Source organism: Anas acuta, chromosome 18 (assembly GCF_963932015.1).
Source record: "Anas acuta chromosome 18, bAnaAcu1.1, whole genome shotgun sequence".
NCBI classification, from domain to species: Eukaryota; Metazoa; Chordata; class Aves; order Anseriformes; family Anatidae; genus Anas; species Anas acuta.
The window spans coordinates 11,460,641-11,482,061 of NC_088996.1; the positions used below are offsets into that span (position 1 = coordinate 11,460,641).

The following is a 21,421-nucleotide window of genomic DNA, read 5'->3' on the forward strand; positions in this document are numbered from 1 at the left end:
GTGGCTTCTCTGCTTTAAATCAGTACAAAAATTCTGAGTTGGCCTTGCTGGCCTATCTGTCATCCCTTTTCTTGCTGAAGGTTACATGTAATACTTACTAGCTGCAGCAGTACTATATTCTACTCTTTTCAGTTGCACTTGAATTTCTTTTTTTAAATTTTAATTGTAGTGCCCAGAAGGAGATGGTGTGACCAACATTTGAGATGCTAATCAGTTTTCAGCATCTTGCCAAAGCCAAGAGGTTTAATGACATTTTTCCAAGTTTTTCAGAGCATCCACCTCTGAAATATCAGTTGCCTTCAAGGCATCTCGGGTCCGGTACCGCAAATTAATTACTGCTTTAGCAACTCTTGGTTGTCTGCAGGAGTTCAGGCGGTTCATGTGAATCAGGCAGGCATATGGGAAGGGTTGGGTGCTGTTAGGTTCATTTTTTGCAGATGTGGAGGCTGAGCCATGGAGAAGTGAAGTCTCCTTCTGCAGACCACAGAGCTGCTGAATAGCAGAGGGGGGTTCAAACTCCTCAGCTCGGGACAGACAGATGTCTTCCAGGCACAAGTGTGCTGGTGAAGAAGCTGCTGGACATTGCCTCCAGGCTGGTGAGCATCTCCCAGCCTCTTCCAGCAAAAATGCCCCCAAAAATACCAGGGAAAGAAGGGTACATTTCCATGAGCAGCTTTGGTGATAGAAGGTGCTAACTCTTGGCAGGGGAAGGAGGAGGCAGCTGGGGGAAGTGATCGGTTCCCCTGACATGTGGGGATCAGAATGGGGATGTTTGTCTGCAGCCATTGTAATCTGGGGTCAACAGCAGGACTGCAAGGGAAACCTTGCCCTTGTTCATCAGCCGCAACTCTCACTGCAGGCAGGAGGATCTGGAATTTTTGGCAGAGAAAAAATTGGGATTTTTGGCAGAGAAGCAGGGCTTGCCATCTTAGCCCAAAAAGATTCCAACCCATTTATTTAAAATGAAGTGCAGAGCAAATCTGTCATGTTTAACTCTAAGGAAGAGATATTCAATACCAACCCTGGCACTTCAGGCTGGAGGATGCAGAAGGAGATGTGGCAGGAAGCCCACGGGTGGGTTGCCCCAGGGACAGAAGGAGTTAAGGGCTGCAGTGAGCCAAGGTTCAAGTCACTGCAGGTGTTCAGTTAACAGCAACTGGCTCCTAAGCCCAGTGCATAAATAGCAACAGGGCAGCTGGATCAAGGTGGAAAGGCTTAGTGCTGTGAGGGTGAGGCCAGGGTGATCTTTGTTTAGCAGGACTGAGGATTTTGTTTCCATCTGACTGTGTTATCAGGGCTAACTTCTGCTAACTCTGAGTTAGGAGAGCTCAGAATTCTGAGCTTATGCTAGAGAAAAAACGTACAGAGCACTACAATTTTACTGCAAGTGTGAATCTCTTGGGTAATGAAGGGGATGGGCTCTGAGGAAGCAGGAGCTAGAGGGTGTTTGGCTGTACCATGCTGCATGTGGCAGGGCCGTTCTGCTGCTTCTGTAGGACTTGAGACAGGGTTTGCTAGAGCTGCAAAGCCACTTTAAATTTGGGCACCTCGCAGGGACCTGATAAAGCTGGAAAACTATGGGAAAAGGACAGTCCTACCCCTTTGATGGGTCTGTTCATCAGGAAGTCAGGGCTCAGCTCCATCCTGTAATCAGGTCAGGGTGGCTGCTGCACGGTCCTCATGGCAAAGCCCTTCACTGCTTATGTTTCCTTCGGTGACCAGGCAATTTAGTCTGAGACTTGCCAGCAGGCCCCAGAAAGCTCCTGGGACTAGATTATTTGGGAATTATTTGCTGGCTTGTTCACATTTGCAGAGCGTTGAACCAGTTTGTTTTCCAGTAAATAGCATCATGTTATTCTTCTGAGTCTGAAATCTGCAGCACTGGACTATAAGCGTTCCTGTTAAAAAGCAACACATAGGCTCTGGGCTTTACCAGAAGTCTGTCCCTTTTACTGTTTGTTTGTTTGTTTAAAAAATAAAATAAAATTGTGGGAAAATCAAGAGGAGAAAATAGAGGTGGTGTCACATCGCTGCTTAACTGAAGAAAAAAAAAAAAAAAGAAAGAAGTATATTATAAAGCAATTGAGATGTGTGCTGAATTACAAACATAATTCTCTGAACTTTCAGACTTCTGATATTTTGTAGAAAACATTACTAAATTGTCTTTAAATGCATGTTGTGGGATAGAGGTATCTCCAGACCTAACATACAACTACCCTGACATTTTGTCCTGCCTGAATATTATCTGCCATAAATGCAGCCTTACCTTCAGTGCTTGATGTACGCAACTGTAGCATGTTACAAAACGGAGTGGGTTTATGGATCTGCTCTGAAGCAGAATCTCTGAACAGTGAGCATTGTAAGCTGGGTCTCTGTTTCAAACCTTACTTTTAAAAGTGCCGCCTCCTTCTTTGGAGAAAGCGGAAAAATACTGCGCCTTCCTGTATTTTTGCTACACACTCCCTTCCTCCATTTAGCTGCAGTCTATTTTCCTTCACACTTATTTGACATCATGGAAATTCAATGGATGCCAATAAATTATTATGGTATATGTAGGAGACGTAGGTGTTTCTGCCATTAGAGCATTAGATCGCTTTCCCAGTTCAGTTCTCAGAAGAAGCACTGCGGCAGACCCAGCATGCCTGCCAGCTCCTGCGCCTTCCAAGCTCGTGGTGGAGCACGAGTTACAAAGCATCCTCAAGCTCACGTCTCACGTATCTGGCATGGTTTAATGCCGTTCCTACCTCTTGAGGGGCTGTCAGTCATTAATATTCAGATCTCTGTTCCCTAGTAATTATTCCTCCCAGATCCCTTCATAGAAGGAAGACTTGCTAGTCTGGAAAATGAACATGTCATGATGAGCTGCCTTGGGTAAATATATCTTTTTTGTTTTGTTTTGTATGAAATAAGCCCATAATTCAGACATATGTTGTGTTTATTTGTGAACATGTTTTTTTGTTAGTGAATGTGCAGCTCGACCTTACGCTCAACAGGAAAATGTTTATCCAAAGAGTTAATGCAGATGAGTAATCTGGGGCACTCCTGCCAGTTCTCGGGTGGTGGGATTCCCGTAAACAGCTAGACACTTTGAACTTATGGGTTTTACTTTATGTCATACTCCAACCACTAAAACAACACGCCACCAGGGAGTTCTTCCCTGTTGAACCAAAACACAGATTAAACCATGGAAACTTAAGCTGAAAGTATCATCTGGGGGGACCTCCTGTTCATCATCACACCCTCTTTAATTCATTGCTGTCCTGAGATAGGTGGTGAAGTGCTGTTGTCACTGTTTGTATGCTGTTGTGGTTTATTACAACACTGGTAAAGCTGTCCTGGGTCAACGTACCTGTAGACATGGAGGTGTAGAAGTCGTAATTGAAGACATGTGAAAAGGGAGAGAGAATTGATCACGAGGAACTGGAGGGTAACATTTGTGCCAATAGATTTCCTTCTGGTTCCTTTCATTGGAAATTTAATCTTGAGCTGTTTCTTCCATATTTCCCTTCCCTCTGAAGTGCCTGCTCTGAGGGACCAGGTATTGGGCTGGTGGATCAAGGCTCTGATCCTACACAGAAGTTTCAGTATCTGCACGGATCAGCATTCACCCTCTCTTATCTGTTTGTATCATCAGTACTGTCTGAAAGTCACTTTGAAAGCCTGAATTTAACAAAACTTGTGTTCATTTGTTGTAGGATATAATTACACATGCATTATACATTCTCTTATATCTACTTTTCCAGGCAGTACCAAAAGCTCAGTTCTGCCTAGTTGTTTGTGTTAATTGTGGTCATGGAGTTTATATGGGATCTGTATCAATAAAGCTCTTGCAGATTTTCTGTGGGTGACAGGCAGCTCCAGTACCTTTGGATAATTGCTCAATATCAATACCATGTGGAATTATTAGACTGAAGTATCCAAGAAGTAATAATAATATGCATCACATGTTAAGGACATTACATAATCATTCTATTACACTGGCATGAGTCACTGTTAAAATGCCCTGTATATCTTTCAGGGTGGATTAAGGATACAAGCCACTGGGTATCATGAAGGCTGCTACAATGCTCCATAATGTCTCTAAAATGTGCAAGGTCTTTTGGAAACAACTAAGAAAAATAGCCTGTTCTCATATTCAGTAAATAACTTGGTCACTGGGGAGGTCAAGAGCTAAAGGCTCACATCCAGGTTGTGGATTAATGACCTGCAAAATATCAGTTTAAAAATAGGCTCTTCTTCTACTTAAAGACATGCAATAATGAAGCATCTCCTACCATTCCTTACTTGTCTTTTCAGACAGAAAAATGGGGCTTACGCTGGATGTACAGAGCTGAGTTAAGTAGTGATATAATGCACACTATGTAAATCATGGGCTAGTGGCACTACACCCTGTTTCTTATGCTGTCAGGATGTGGCACGCAGGACCAGAAACATCCAGGAGTCGTTCTTTATGTCAGAAACAATTGTGAGTGAAAAGGTTGAGGTGCGCGTGCTTGCTCACGATGTGTTTACATTGGTCCAACATCCGATGACAAGTTATAAATGTCCCCGCAGTGGACAAATTTCCATTGCAGAAGGGGAATATTTATTATGAGATTAAAAGGTATAGAATGGTGAAAGGGAAGGCAGAAAACCAACCTGTCCTGCGCTGGGAGGATCGATGAGGTGACTTAGTCCTGCATGCTTTGTGTTGTAATGTCCTTGTATGTACGCCCACGACTAATGGACTGGGCTGGGCTGCTGAGAGTCGTTTTTCAGATAATTCAGTGTCTTCGAGTTTGCCAAGATGGTTTTGCAATATGTTAAGAGGCCCTGAATTTAAAAATAAAATAAAAATCCCTCTTCTAGCTCTGCTTCTTTTTCTTGTATTTTTTAATGAGGCTAGAAGCCATGATGAAGGGGACTATTTTGTGTCTCAAATAGGTGAGGTGGAGGCAAATTGAGAGCAAATCTCGAGAGAGAGCTCCTCTCCTATAAGTTGACTAAAGGATGAAGCATATTCTGCTTTACATAGCCATGCAGATATGTCTCCATAACATTACTGGACTGATAGCTTTGAGAATGTTAATGCACTAAAACATGGTTTGAGACCATTCAGCAGCTGTGAGCTGGTATCACATATTTCCATCCGTTAGCTCTTCTTTGAATGTCCCCTTCTCAGCTAGAGCAGAGGGAATCCACTTGTTCTGCATGTCTGTGACACAATTTGCCATTTGGAGGAGGATTGCCACTTTGAGTGGGTTTTTGGTTGGCTTTTTGCTTTACATAATCATTTTAAAGCATGTAGAATACATGAGGAGGACGTTGGATCTGGAGATTTCCCATGCCTGTTTGTGGAAGGCACCTTCTCTGTAATACAGTGAGGATCGAGGCTCAGAGCAGGCTCCCTGTGAGGATGGCACTGGCTTTGCAAGCCCGCTGTAATTTGAGAAACGTGTTCAAAATTGTGAAATGCTCTCATTTTTTGAAGATTGTGTTTTCATGCCTTGCTCTGCATAAAGACTAAAAAATTGCTTTTCCTCTTGAGGGAAAGTTGAGATCCACTTACAAAATATCATTAGACTTGGGATGAAGTCAACAGAGCTGGCAACACAGACATCCTATTGCTGCCTCTACAATCACTTTTTTTTTTTTTCAGTAAATGTTTTGCCATGGGTAGAGCTTTTGTCTGAAGACTGAGAGCAAAATTGCAACATTAATATATTAGCCTAACTAAGAGCAGGATTTACTGGAAAACCTCAGTGGTTTTGTTCATCAGATGTGAGAATACTGCTTTCCATGTGAGACCTGTAGTGATTTTAATCCATCTGTTATTTAAGGTGCAGCTCTGAGGAGGGCAGTGGAGCAATGTTGAAGCACATCAGCTGCAGGTAGAGCCAGGAGCACTGAATACGTGCACAGTTCACATTGAAACAGGTTTCATCTGATGATGAAATAGGGATGGACAGAGGAAGAAAATTAGTGCACATTCTGCTTAATCAATCTGGCAAATAATGCACACAAATGAAGTCTTGGAGAAGGGGCTGAACAAGTTTCCAGAGGAGTGCACAGGTCTGGGGAGAGGACACATGGTCTGGGGGAGGTGGCTGGCAGGCACAGAGAGCAGCTCATCACGTTCAGCTCTGCCGTCCCTACCAACATCCCTGTTCCCAGACTGTTTGTTTTTCCTATCATTCCTCTCTCTTCACATTCTGGAAGAAGTGAGCTTTGTGTTGCACTGTTTCATCTTTATCATGAGCTATCATGTAGTTAACCAGCAGCCTGGTAGCAGCTTAATTCTGGAGATCAATAGGTTGCTCTGTGTTTCCAAAAAAACCTCCTTTTATTTTGCCATTACTGGTAATAACTAATATGAGTAAGGCTAGCATTGTGTATTATAGCCAAAAAATAATACAAAATTTAAAATTATTTGAGGATTACATCTTGATGGGTTTAATAATTTAAAATTAAAGCCACATGAAAGTGTGGGACAGTGGAGCTAAATGAACCGTGGCACTTGGAGGTGCACGAATGGGGTCCCTATTATTCATACTCACGTGAGGTTGTGAGCTGGTGTTCAACTTCGAATTTCAGGTTTGAACTAACGAAACCCTTAATGCAAACCTTGAGCTGAAGTGGCTTAGTTTCATCAAAACCATATTTAGTCTGCATGCTTTCCACCTTAGCTTAGACAAAATTCACATGAAGCCTTGTTCAGCCTGGCTTGAACGTGAACCTCAGCAAGTTTTCCTAAATCCAGCTAGCGATGTTGTATGCTAGAAAAAATCTCGTATAGTTGCAATACAAATAGAAAATAAAGTGGACGTGCATGGAGGTTGTGACATGCATTTCCATATCTGCATTTCACCAAACAATCTATTTGGACTTGGGGTTTGTTTTTGCAGGTTCCTGTTTACAGAATGTTTTCTAAAGTCCTGCTCCCTTTTGCGTGGAAAGTATTCATATAGGAAATAATTTTATTTATTTGTTTATATTCCACTAACCACATATGTTTAAACTCTTTGAGATACTTGAAAAAACAGGATGTTTCTTGCTCCAGTGTCATTCCTATTAATACATGTTCTTTCTCAGATGATGTCAGAATCATCTGTTTATGGCGTAATGGAGATTGTTACATCCAACTGGTAAACACTAAAATGTAGGTTTAAATCATGTCCAAATTTTTCTCAACTAATATTAATCCAAATGAATTGGATGCCAGCCTCTTCAAAAATACTTCTTTTTTTTTTTTTTTTTCTTTTCTTTTTTCTTTTTTGTTCTTGGCAGTGTTAGGGTAGCCCTGTTTGAGGCTATCCCAATGACAGTAACTCTCATGGAGTTATGTTTAAACCAGTATTTTAATTTTTAATAAGAAGAAAATATGTGAGAATGTTCACAGAACCAGACTATTGGACTTCTGGAGGTAAAAGTGAGTAAGGAAGAAGTTCATTTCTTTTAAAAGTGCAGTGAAATGTGTAGATTACAAAGAAAAAAATAAATTAAAAAAAAAGCTGATAAACTTAGCAAAAATCAGCATATGGAAATTCTGTTTTATTTTTGGAACCTACATACAGCTTCATTTCATTTGAGAGTTATTCACAGATCCTGTTCCTGAAACCACTCTGGCTTTGAAAAATGCAAAGCCGAGGAGGCATTAGAGTGACCTTTCTCTCAGGGCACGTTGGACACATCTTGCTCTGTTGCTGTGAGTGCCAGGGACGGCGCAGGTCCTGCGCTGCAGCAAGGCTGCGCCTCGGTGTGTGTGTGCGGTGATAGAGGAGTAAAGGGAGACCACCGGGCTCGCGTAAACCCCAGATAAAAATATGTCAATTTACACTTGAATGCACTTATTACAACTTTTCAAGTAATGTAATTTTAGAAGTGCCTTGGGCCCAAAAATATGACAATGCTTTAAGCGCAAAATCAAACTGTGGAGGTTCATTTTATTTCCATTAAATTCCACCGTGAATATTGCAGAAGCTTGGGTTTTATTATTGCTAATTCCAAGCATAATAAATATGCTTCAGAATCTAGGCTGATTTATTATCACTTTAAACAGCATGATATTTGCAGCTTTTCAAATATTTAGGAAATAATGTCTATTTCCAATTTCAGCCTTTCTTTTCATTTAAGTTAGGAGACAGCATCAGTACTAAAATCAGGTATTTAAAATATAACAATTATTTTCCCTGTATCTTTAGCTGTATCTTAACTTAATCAAATTGAAGGAATATCAGAAAAGTTTGTTTTTTCTTGTCACCTTTTCACTCTGAAAATTTTCAAAGGCAGTTAAAAATAAATGAGAAATGAACCAGTGAGTTTTATTCAGAACCTTTTTACTTTTGTGCTTTTTTTTATAAGTGCAAGCCAATGAAACCAGGTGGCTTTTTCATAATAATTTTTACTTTTCAAATTGTGGCTTGTACAAATCAAATACATTTTGTTCCTCTTAACATTAATTGATGAGTTATCAAATAAGAACAGATGTCAACATCTAACCAAGCCAAATGAAAACATTTCTCATTCTTAACAGTATCAATCATACCAAAATTAAGTGGTCATCTCAGACTTATTTTTTTTTTTAACTTACATGAGAATTTTCTATGCACATTACAAATGCCAGTACTAAATGCTTCATATAAGACTCCCCATTTTTTTGTTCTGAGGGTAGAAAAATATACAGAGATCTTCACCCAAAGACATATACAGCCAAAGGCTAAAAAATCCTACACGTTCATTTAGAAAATGTACTTTTTTTTTTTTTCTTTTTTTTTTTTTAATCAGATTAGTCATAAATTGAAATCTGAAATCAATTGGTTGGTCCAGAAAATCCCCAAATTCAGGCTATCACCCAGACAAGGCTTGTTAACAGGCTACTGAAGGACTGTTTGCTATTTTACACTAATCACTTCAGCCTGCAAATAAGCAAAGGGCTGATAAATCAGAGTAGTCCCAAACCTCTGACCTTGTGGTCCAGAGAAATACACCAGAATAACTGATGCTAACCCCTTTTTCCAGCTCACTTGATGTTGACTCTACTGTCCTTGCAGAAAGGGCTCAGCTATTCATGCTCTAGCAGGCAGACCCGGGCATCTGTGGTGCTGATTTTGTTGTTTTTCATATGAATATTTCAGACACGTAGCTTGTATACGACCTGATCCTGACACTGCTCATCTGCTCTGAAACACAGTCAGGACAGCTAACATACCCAAATCTCAGCATTTCAAGAAGAAGCCTGACAGCCTGGAGAATTAATGGAGCAAACAGAGATAATGCAGTAACCTGCGGCTTTTAGTCTCGAAGTGATACGAGGGGCCAGTCGGAGTTTAAATAAAGGATAAAACATTAAATCTTCAGGGGCAATTAACTCTGTCATTTACTGAGAGACTCCTCTAAGTGCGGCTCGTCTCGATTCCTATTCCTGTATATTATTAGTGTGACATGACGCTGTAATTTTGAGATGGACCCGATCCCTGGAAGAGGTGGCACTGCAGCACCATGAACATTGGCCCACCGGGCTGGGTGGGCTCGTGGGGACAAACACAGCTGGGCTGCTGCTCTCATGGAACTGTTTCCTGCCTGCACCAAGCCCTCAGCAGATCCTCGGTTTTATCAGCTGGAAAGGGCCAGGATGAGCCAGAGAATGAATTAAATCTTCCTCTCAGTATCTATGGAAAACTGAATGTAAATCCCTCACAGGGCAGCGACAGGAGAGCACCGTGGGCATTTCCCTTCAGCACTAAAAGCACTTAGTTAGATTAGAGTCATGCCCTAAATAATTTCTACCCCTGATTTATTCCTCATAGTGGTTATGGGCTATGGGAAAACAGTCCTCCTGCAAATTCCCATGTCCATCTCTCTTCAGCTTACTTTGGAAATGCAGATCTGGATTGTCATCTCTCTTCCCGTTCAACGACTTGTGGAGTTTCTTACTTAAATCTGTGTATTGATTTCAAACCTTTGCTTTATCACAGCTTACTTGTCCAAAGTGACTGGGTAGATGGTTTACTTTGGTGCTTGGCCAACATGAATTCTTGAAAGCTGCTATGTTAATATACAAAATTAAATTATTCTCCTGTTGCTGAGTGTACAGACATAGGTTTCTCTTCCTCATTGTCACACTGGAGGGCATCATGCCTTTTATATTTTATTTTCTTTGGAGAGCTGCAGCAGTTCATACGATGACTCTTTATGATGTTGGCTGCTTAGCTATTTTTTTATGAGACTCTTTCAAGATTTTATTGTTAGCAGTTAAGGCTTCCTAGAGAGCCATTTGCCTCTTGAAAATGTAGCAAGGTATCACACTGGGGTATGAGGCAGTGCCTCGGTCTAAAGGTGTATCTGATCTGTGCAGGAACATGAGAAGAGTCGCACATCTGTAGTTAGAAGCACAGAAATGCATATAGGGACATAAGTTCTTAACACCAGGAATAAGAAAAAGGTATTCTTCAGGACATAAACATGATTGATTGCTTACACCTGACATTGGTTTGCCACCTATGCACTGGTTTGCAGAAAACCTTCCTGCTCGCATGTACAACATATACATACAGGTCTGAAATCCTGCTTTGCAATGTGTTTTGGTTTACCTACCTTCCTGCTGGTATAATCTTGTCAAACATTTTGCTTTTTATTTGTTAACTTTTATTCTGACACTTTAAATTCAATCATCTCCTACTGGATTGTATTCTGGAGCTGTGCATAATGCTTGCATCCCAAGGATTATCCGAAGGCACATAGCACTACATGATGTCCAGACATTTCAAAGGTTTGTGCTGCATCTCTTTGGTAAATGAGCCATTGATCACAGCATCTACTCGAATCAGAGCAGGAAGGCAAGGAGGGATAATCAAACTTATGGGAAATGCTCCAAATTGGCAGAAAAAATTGACCAAAATAACACTTAAAGAGTAAAACAGCAGAGGCTGAAACAAATACCCCATCAGGAATCTCTTTTCTCTAATCTCTGGCATCATAATATTGGTTATTGATTAGCAGGGCAGGATAAAGGCTGAGTGGATTAAATTTTTATTCCTTTGTCTTAGTACATTTTAAGTCCTTGCAGACTTGCTTAGATTCTGAGTTTCCTCTCAGTATATGATGTTTTTTACCATGAAGATACTGTTTTGTGTTCTTCAGCTTGGCATTTTGTGCAGTACCCCTGCAGTTGGTGCCCAGCACCCAATGCTGCTGGGCTTGGCCTCTCCACACCTCTGTGCACTCGGGCACAAAGAGATGCCCATGCGCACACACCAAAAGGTGGGAGCCAAGGTAGGCTTTGGTTTTCAGAGGGTCTGAGCTGTCGTTTGCTTTTGCGAAGCACAATTTCTGCTCGACTCCACCCCTTCTCCCTCTAAACCAGATGAAATATTTATTGGGTTGGAGTGTAAGGGCTCAGTGTTTCGTCTGCAGAGGAACAGGGGAGTCCTGGTTCTGACCAGAAAATTCTAAGACTTCTTTGTGGCTACTAAACGTTGGAGGAAAAACCACAAATTACCATTGCAGTGGGGCTGGGCCTTGTGTCCTGGCTCCAGTGCTTCCCCATTCCCTTCCCCCTCTCCTCCTTTTTAAAGTGCACTGCATCTGTGTAAATAAGTACCCCATGTATACAGCAAGGTAATATTTAATGTGGACACGGTGTGTACAGAATTAGCCACTGACAGGGCGGGGAAGTGAGGGAAGAGCAGAGTTGTAATTACCCACAAAATTAAGCGATTACTGTGATTAAGATATTTCTTTAATATGTAGCTGAGGAACCTCCTTTCCCCCTAAACTAGTCACAATTCATCCCCTGTATGTCATTTTCTGGCTACTCCTATTTTTTTTCCCTTGCCACACCTAATCCCTGCACTACCTGGGGCAGTCCCACCTCACTCTGCCCATGGGCGAGGTGCTCCTGCCCCGGGGTGGCTGTGGCCCTGCTGGAGAGCCACCTCCTGCGTCAGCCTTGGGGACACCAGTTCGTTCCCTCTGGCTTTGACCAGGTTTCTGGGGGCTCAGAAGCTCTTCCCAAGCTATCCATCCCCATGTGTGGCTCATGTTATCTTCATAACCTCACCCTGAGATTAATTTCCAGATAGTTTTAGGAATTAATCCATAGGTGGAGTTGAGCATCCATGTTATAAGGGCATGATAGAAAAAGGATGAATACAGGGAAATTCTGGCATATGTAGTGCTGACCTGTGTTGGAGATGGGAAAGAGAGGAAAACAGATGGGATGTGTTATTTTGAGAGGATACAGCACTGGAAAGAAAGGTTCATCCACCCAATGTCTCAAGAAGAGTTTAGTAAGGATGGCAGAACAGGGGGAGCAAAAATACCCATGTGAAATAAGGCTTTGCTGAGCAGCCTTCTCCTTGTCACAACATACTTTAGTTTTAATACTGTAAATACTAATGTGATTTTTTGAGATGATTGTCAGAAACACTCAAATTATAACATAAAATTATAAAACATGAACTACGGTGCTCCCACAAGCAACACTGCTTGTATTTCATCGTCTTACAGATGGCCAGTATTTTGCACTTCTTTCCAACATATCTTGTAAGTAAAAATGTTATGTATGTGATTAATTGACAAAGATTTGCTAATCTTTCCAGTAAAATTTTCAACAAAAATGGATTTAAAAAAGGTCAACTGTTTATAGAAAAAGGAGTATTTCAGCAATTTACCATCACGTTCAGAAAAATTATTTTCAGGAAAATGTCTTTTTTTTTAATGAAAATATTTTTCTTAGAAATAGCATTGGTCAGCTCTATTAATGATATTGGGAGGGTATGAAGTGACAATGAGCAAATCATGAAAAATGGACAGAAAACAAACACAGAATCATTCCAGTCCTGGATTGCTTTTTAGTTATATTGGAGACATTCCAGAGCTTCCATTTTTCCACCAGTGTTTAATGGGCTCTCTGTTTGCATTTATGTTTTCCCGATCTTTCAATCTACAGAAATGGCTGTCTCTAGCAGCACTGTTAGCATCACTGCCTTCATCCCCTCTTTTGTGTGGATGTATGTGTGTGTCTTTTTTTCCTGAAGTGGTAGGAAGGAAATGCCCTGATACAAATGCATAAAGGGTAAACATAAAAAAGGTTGGAAGTCAGGGGTTTCAGAAACTGCGTGAGACTCCATCAGTGGATTTAGCTTGTACACGCACTCCCTGGAAAAAGTCCCTGCCCCAGAGAGTTTATGCCAATTAAAATTTAAAAAATGACATCAGTGAAATTAACCTAAATTTTGCTTGACCTGGAATTTAGGTCAGTTTAGATCATCGTCTCACCAGGGCTGTCTACGATTCAAACCCACGTGGAGAGCTATAGAAACAGAAATGTACTTCAGAGCAGAGGTAGCTCCTGCAAAGTCAGCTCTGAGGCAGTACAGGACTGTGTGTTCAATGATCACCAATACTCCTGTTGTTACTCATGTGCTGATATGAGAAACTGCCCAAAACACAGCCAATGGGCACACAGTCTGTACCAGAGGGTGCTGGTGGCTGATAGTGAGCTCAGTAAATGGATGTGGTGGACACAGCAGCATTATCTCCTTCCAGGATGCCTGGGGGTGTTCATCTGAGTGTGTCTGGGTAGAAGCAAAGCCACACCAGGTCTGCTAGGTGGGCACAGCACAAACGTGACTGCTGGGCACCATACCCAAGTGCTTGGTAGCAACTGGAGGTGGCCCCTAAGCCTAATGGCATTTGCCATCTTTGACCTATGGCATTGCAGGAAAAAGAAAAGGTAAAGACTGTTTTGCTCGCTGTGTGCCATCATGATCTGAATTCAGTGACAAAGCTCCAGCAACTTTCACACTCTGGGTACCCTTGTATCACTTTGTACAGGATGTGAGTGCCAAAAGGGCTTTTTCAACCCCCTACACATATAAAGGTGACTGAACACACACATGCATCCCTGTAGGAATGTGTTACTGGAAATACAATGATCTTGTTCAGTTGGATTCTTTATTTCCTGAGATTAAGGTATTTCCATAACTTGCTCTTTAGGTGGCTACAGCATTGAAAACACTAAGACAAGAAAAGAAATCATCAGTTGCCCTCTCATTTCAATGCTTTCCACCTTGCAGTACAGCCTTTGAGGCTGTTTTCAATTTTTCTCGTTGTGATTTGTGCTGTGTTTGTCTTTGTGCATAATTCTTAGCAATCATCAGAACAGAAAAAAAAGCTCATAAATGAATGGGAATAGCTAGGTAATGAACAGCATGTGAAAGTTAGGTATCATGTACATGGGATATTTTATGCTCATTCTTCTTTCCCAGAGACCCCAGGACGGACACACGTCCAACATTATATTCACAATGCATTTAACAAGCAGCGTGACGCTTCTTTCTTCACAGAGTGCCACAAGCACACGCAATTAAATATTTTCCACTTCTTCAATTAAGGCAAATGACCCTTGCAAGCAAGCTCAGTACTTTTTCCTGCAAAGCTTGTTCTGATCAAGTGGTGGCAGTAGGTTGCTTTGTTAGAATAATTCCTCCATGGATTTACATGCCCCACCCTCATGTAAATAGAGTTGGGATTTAGAAGGTGTGAGCTGGCATGGCAATGAAGTCTGCAAAATGTAAGCTGCAGTAGCCCTTTTTCCAAAGTCTTGACAGTAAGCAGAGTTAAATAAGAGACTGGGATCTCATTCAGTATCTGTGAGTGGGAGAAGTGTTGGGGAAAATAGAGTCATGCATTGCTCTAATCCAGTCCTCCCCTAAAGCTCGTTGTGGTTTTAGTTGTTATTGTTTGTTTGTTTTAACGGGAGGGGGGGTGCGCTGTTGGACGTGTTCCACAGGAATAGCTGTGAATTATCACAGTATCAGCACTGGGGTGTGGGTGGCAGAGACTGAAAGCTATCTCAGCGTGTGTTTCCTAAAGGTGGGAGGGATGTGAGGTAACCTTTTCAGAGTATCTGTGTGCTGTCCGGAGAGATGACAGCTTCCGAGGACTTCAGTCACTGAAGGTCCAGAATACCCAGTACCAGACCTGGAAATGCTACAGAGCAATTTAGCTATACGTTCTCACTCCTCGGGACTCAGCCCAAACTTTGACTGTCAGACTCTGGAAAGAAATCTCCCTTAGTGTTAGGTTATCCCATATCTGGCTGCTGTAAGGTGTCTGCAGCTCCGCCGAAGCAGCTGGTGCCACTCGCTGCTGGGGTACCTGGAGCACTGCAGGCAGATTTTTTGGAGCCCCTGCTGAAAGCGTTGAGCTCCACAGCCCTCTCAGTAAGCTCTGCGAGCATGTAACTTGGCAAAGCAGCAAGGAGAAAAATGCTGGTTGCCTATTTCTCTAGTAGACTGGCTGGTGGAGCTTTTTGTCTGTCAATGTCTCTCCTTCTTGAAGCAGAAATCTTGGGTGCTCCTTTCCCCCAGGAAATGCCTAGCACAATGCAACTGCCATTGTCATGCTGCAGACAGCTGTAACACCATGAATAATACAAATTAAATTGTTCAGTAACTTTAGATAGTGATAAGGAAACTGCCCCACCCTTCTCTTTCGATAGTGGGACAGATCTGCCTGGATTATGCTACTCCTTGGCAGGCACTGGAGATCTGTATGTGCAGCTGCCTGGTATTAAGAGATTAATTATTAATTTCTATAGACCCTCACATTAGGTGATTTTTCTTATTGTGTTTAACAGCTATCCCTGTCAACTTCTCTTTCCCAAATGGCATCTTTTTTGTGATACTTTAAAGTGATGTGTTGACATCATTCCAAAGAAATAAAAGCCCGTGTGAATTGTTCTCAGACTTTGCGTACTTCCTGAGCTGGTTTCAAAGCATTGATTGCTCCAGGGCAAAGAGAGGACAGGGAGCACGAACACTGCCAAATTGGCACTGCGTTCAAAAGGGGACTTCGCATCTGAGTGGGGTTTGGATCAAACTCTTGCAGAAGAAAAATGAAGGCACTGAAATATAGTCTGGGGTAATTTCCTACCTGTGCTGCAGGATGTTACACAACAGCGGGCCGGTGGGTGAGAACGGGACACAGCTAAGCTCGCCATCCATCCAAGTTATGTAGACTCCCTTGATAATCAAGGGGAGGATGAATCATCCTTCTGTTAGACAGCTGTCCAAGATGAGTGGGCTGAATTGTTTTCTGGCTATGTCTGTCTCCTCCATTAATTACAGAGAGTTTAGGTAACTAGTTTGGACTAGATCCCTAATTTTTAGATGGCCAAAGTGAAAGAAAACAAATCCACCCTAAATCTCTCTCCGCCTCAACTGTCCACCTGTAAAATGCAGGCTGTTCGTGTGCTTGAGTTTTGATAGTAAACTCTTTGTGGATCTAATGAGTCTGTCAGGATCCAATGCTAGTGTCCTGTTCACTACAAAAGGGGATTTGAGTTGGGTCCTCTGTTCATTGCAATAAGAGAAATGAGTAAAAAGCTTGGGAGCTGCAGGTGACAGATCTGTTGAGCTCCAAGGTGTGCATGTGTGGTGGTGTATTGTTTTCATGGGGAGGAAGGGGGGGAAACAGCTTCTTGCAGGGAAATAATGATACAGCTGAGATCCTCATCTTTCATGTGCTTTGTTGTCCTTGACAGCCTGTGGAAGTTCGGGGGGGGCGGGGATTGTAGTTGCTATGATATATTGTTAGAGGATTAGTACAATTTACCTAATGCAGTTCTAGTCTTAACGTTTTCTGATCAAAACTCATGATTAGAGAAGCAGGTTTCCAAATTGGTTATTTCGTTTAGTACAAAACTTGTTTTCAGGTACTAAAGCAACATGGAAAAGCACATTCAATGAAGACTTCGCCCATTTTTTTCCTTTCAAAAGTGAGAACTTATTTTGAAGAGTTACAGGAAGAAATCTTATTTGCTTGTTTTTGTTTTCATATGCAATCTCTGTAATTTGTTACACAAACCAGTAGTTTATTTTTATTCTGAGTAATTGCTCCAGAAATTTACAGATATGCACAGGGTTATTCAGACATCATTGGAAGACACGGAGGAGTCACCAGAAATTTGGTGCTTCTTGTCCCACAGCTTTTTAGGATGAAGAACAAAGCTGTGGTTCAAGACAATCAAAGTCTTCCTTTGGAAACAGACACTGCCTAAGTGTTATCACCTAGATCTGAACCTTGTACCCTTCATGGGTAGGAGTTTCCATTTCCAGTTTCTGTTTCCTCTCCCACAGATACTCACTGATGTCCCGATAATCTCCAAAACAGCAGTACCGTGCTTTTTTCTTCAAAAAATACAAATGCTGGCACTGGTCGATTGAGTCACCTCGGTGTTGTGGTGCTCAAAGAAAACCCGGCAATGACCTCGCACTCCATCTAACCTCACCTCCATTCAGCGGGCAGAGGCTCCCCTCGGCTCCGTGTAAGATACAATCACATTTTGTTTCTTCATTTGCCAGGTTGTTGCTGGTTTAAAGACATGACTCCATTAGGCCACTCTGGATATAGCACGGCATCTCCCAGCTTGGGCGGCTGCTTGGGCTTGGGTGATTGCTTTGATCATGAGAGCCACGACAAGTCCATGCAGGGTAACCGTGCTCTGTGCTCACTCTGTGTCGAGCCGGCCCATATGACTTGTATGAGTATATGTTGTCATAGGCTCCTAGATTAATGTGCTGCAGTGCTGTATGAAAGAACTCCACTTCCTGCTGAATAAGGCTTAGAGGTATCTTAACACAGTTACATAGCATGTTTAAAGGGAAAGATCAAAAAAGAGCTGTTCCAAATACCTTGAGAGCAGGATAGCAGATACAATCATGTACTTTTCTCTTTTAACTGATAAGGCAAGATGGAAAACAGCCCGTACATCTGCATGGCAAGTCTCGGGAACTACCTATTCACCAGCCAATGATTGGAAGAAAAAAGATGTTTTTTCTAACAAACATCTGTTCCTAAAAAAAAAAAAAAAAAAAAAAAAAAAAAAAAAAAAAAAAAAAAAATCAACCCTGTTATTCCTACCTCTTTTTACCCAGAACAAGCACAACAAAAACTGAAGGCATCACAGCCACAAGAATGTCCTCATTGTTTTGTGCACATCACTGGGTTTCTATAAATACCAGCCCAGCTGCTATTGAAATAATCCTCAAGTTTTTTAGACTATTCTGTTCTACTCATGTGTCCATATTAAATGGGTTGTTTTCATAAGGCCAGAATACCTCTTTCCAATGAACTGAATTTAGCATTCAGCAAATGCTGCTCAACCATCCCTCAGACCATTACGTTTGTAAGTTATTTTGGGGGTTTGGCAAAGCCATTAGCATCAGCTTCAGAACAGCCCTTCAAAATGTGTGCTCAGCTAAATTCACTTAATATAAAAAAATATTTAAAAGTCCAACCAAGTCGCCCACCTTCCTTTTTGCTTCCCAATCTATGGGATTGTTTTCAACTAAAATACCACGTGGGCGTATATATTCTACTCCCTTGTCCAAATGGATGTGAATATGGATTATTATGATTAGTTTGCATGCATCTACACTCTCCTGAAGAACATTTTGGGAAAGGGAATGTATACCTTATATTTCACATAGAAGCTTCTGTATGTTTAAAGAATTAGAAGTATCCTCTGGTGTTTAGGAACCTAGGGACATTAGATTGGAGATTAGCTGAGTCAGAAAGGCTGTAATCCCCTGCAGTTGGAAATGGTCTAGTAATCTACAGTTAGTCATGTAGGATCCAAGGAAACATCCAGTTCAGAAACAACCACATACCACAATCCTTAAAGCACCTATTAAAATATATATATATATATATATGCTTACTTCCCTGTATAAAGTTCAAAGATGGACAATCAGTAGAAATCCCAACAGTGGCTGGTGTTTTAAGATGCTTCAAAGAGCATTACTGGTCTGTCTTAAGAAACCATCAATGGTTAGCCAAAGTGTCCCAAAATATGGCATTTTAAAAATCACCTGTCATTTTCCCCTTGTGTGTTTTTTCACATGCATGAACTTGCAGTAAGAAGCATGATGTTTATATAACTTTATAATAAAACATTAAAAATTACCATAACATTATATTATCAAGTCAATACTACCTTGTTCTTTGGTAGGATTATGGTTTAGGGCTGATTTTAATTTTGTTTTTCCTATCTATCTCATGTTTACAATTCAAGAAGGAATACAAAATACACTTATACCTAAAACATGATAACAGAAAAGCTTTGAATTAGGGATCAAAAAAAAATAAATCACTGAATCATAAATGACTTGAATCTGAGAATAAGTTTTGAGTCAAACTTAAATGAGCAATTCTGGAAACTGAAACAAAGTTCAGAGAGCTTTATTCACTTCTTTATGCTTAGCTCCTCACTCCTCCTCTCCTTTCTTAGGTTTTGTAGTTACTTTACCATGTTTCTCATCTGTTTTCCTGGTATTTCCCTGACAAACTACAACTTTCCTATGTTTCCTAAGGGTACTAGTGTACTTGAATGCAAAAACATTAGGTAGCATATATTTTTATCTTATCTGCACTGTTCAGGACTGGGAATGGGACTGTGAGAGCTTTACTGGAACTGGCTCGGTATCCCAGCTCAGATGGGATGAGCTTTGGGAAATCTGGATGCCCACTTTGCTGCAATTTCATCCTGTGCAGGCTCATGCCTGCTGGTTTGAAGAACTGAGAAGTGGGAGCTGAGACAGTGATCAGTCTCCAAGTGTCTACTTAATTTCATAAATCAAGTTTCTCTCTCTTTCTGTCATATTGAATCACTGCTTAACTTCTGTGTCGCCATCTCAGAGACGATGCTGCTCCTTCTCCTGCTGATCAGCTCACTTGTGTTTGCTGCTCTCTCCTCTGTGCAATGGCCAATGCTAATCAAGTCACTGCAAAACCTTGCTGCTGGGTCGGAATTATTGGCACCTGCCAACAACAGCAAAATCAGGTTTTCAAATTTGTGTTCCCAACTCTCTGCACAAGACTGACATTTCTTCAGCCCACAGTCTCTTCCCAGTCTCCACATGTGCCCTAGGTGCCCGTGGTAGAGGCCCAGTATTTAAGCCATAAAATCCAAGGGTTGTTATCTTATTCTACAGAGACTGGCTTCTTTGTGTCACTGCTGTGTTCCTGGCCAGGAAAGTCATGTGCTGAAACTGCTCTCATGATACCTAAATTGTGGATAAACAGAAACTGTTAATTTTCACTGCTGGTATCATTCTTCAGGCTTTCTAAACAAGTACTGCTCACCAAATATCATGGGCTCTTGATGGATGGATGAACATTGCCTAACCGAATGTGCAGAAAGAGGGTTTTGTTGTTTTTTTTTCTGTCTTTTTCAGTTATTTAGTAGATTAAATAAATAAAAATAATTCCCTTTCACTTGCGGTCCAGTGTAAGCAACTTTGTGACGTTTGTTGCCTTGGGATTTATACATTTGAAAAACCTTTGGTTCCAACATTTTCTAAAGATTTGGAAGCAAATGTTGTTCTTTAATTTGGCTCCATCTGAAAATGGTGGAGGATGGAAATGAGAAAGACCAGGAATGCCTCTTCATGCTTGTAGAAGTCTACCTTACTCATTTAAAATCAAGCTGGGAATAAAGTAAGCAAGGAATGAATTTGCATTTAAATGCAGTGTATTTTCATCTAACATCATCCAAGAGGTTTCCTTGGTACAGGGACTTCTGGCAGAATTCCTCTTGTATCCTTGTTTGCTTCTTAGCTGTGGTGATGTACAAGGAAATCGAGCTACCAGATTTGGCTGATGGTTTCAGTCTTCCCCAGACATCTGGCAGATGCTGTGCTGGGTCAAACAGTTTTAAGAGGCTTTTCAAGTAGATATGATCTGAGCCACAAGATTCGGATTGTCAGACCAACTTTGGGGGCGTGTGGTTTTGGTTTGGACCCATCTTATTTTTTAATGTCACGGATGACAAGGCCTCCTTGTTCCAATGTGCAGATTGGCTATGAAAAAAAAAATAAACAGTGGAAAAAAACTTTTCATATGGACAAAACATAAAACCACTCACATGTTCTGTTTGAAATTTTCCAGGGCAATTGGAACCTTCTAAATTGCCCCGTGAAAGACCCCTCAAAAAGACCGAAGTTTAGTTTTGACCAATTACCCCATTGGTAAATTTAATTTGACCAATTACCCCATTTTTCAGAAAGATTCACTGCTCGGGTAAGCAGGTGTGATTCTCCTCACTAACACTTGTCTTGCAGGGAAGGTTGCAGATTTATTGATTCTATTCTAAGTGAACCATTTTTTTCTCAAACTGTCCAGGGCAATCTGTTATGTGTGTAGTTGGCAGAAACAAGAGCATAATCTTGTCACTCATTGCCTTTGTTCTTTTCCCTTCCTGCTTTTAGTTTATTACACTTGCCTGTTGGGAACTTTTTTTTTTCTAAGTGCATCAGGATGAGTAATGTGTCATCTATCTCTCTCTTCCAACAGTTGCATTATATGCTTTTCTGCTTGGTGTGTAGGTGGAAGAACAAGCTGGAGTTTTATCATGGATAATCTCTATGCCAACAAG

At 41.2% G+C, this 21,421-nt stretch overlaps 1 long non-coding RNA gene across 2 annotated transcripts in view; it reads left to right on the top strand.

Moving 5' to 3' along the window:
- LOC137841788 (uncharacterized) overlaps nucleotides 1-18,616 on the top strand; it is a 99,118-nt gene extending 80,502 nt beyond the window's left edge. The window contains exon 4 of one of the 2 annotated variants that reach the window (XR_011088741.1): nucleotides 17,124-18,616. This is a non-coding gene — a long non-coding RNA (uncharacterized lncRNA). Of the gene's footprint in view, nucleotides 1-9,113; nucleotides 10,635-17,123 lie in introns of those variants that run through there. The other variant, XR_011088742.1, reaches the window with a different exon arrangement.
- Nucleotides 18,617-21,421: the final 2,805 nt, after the last annotated feature.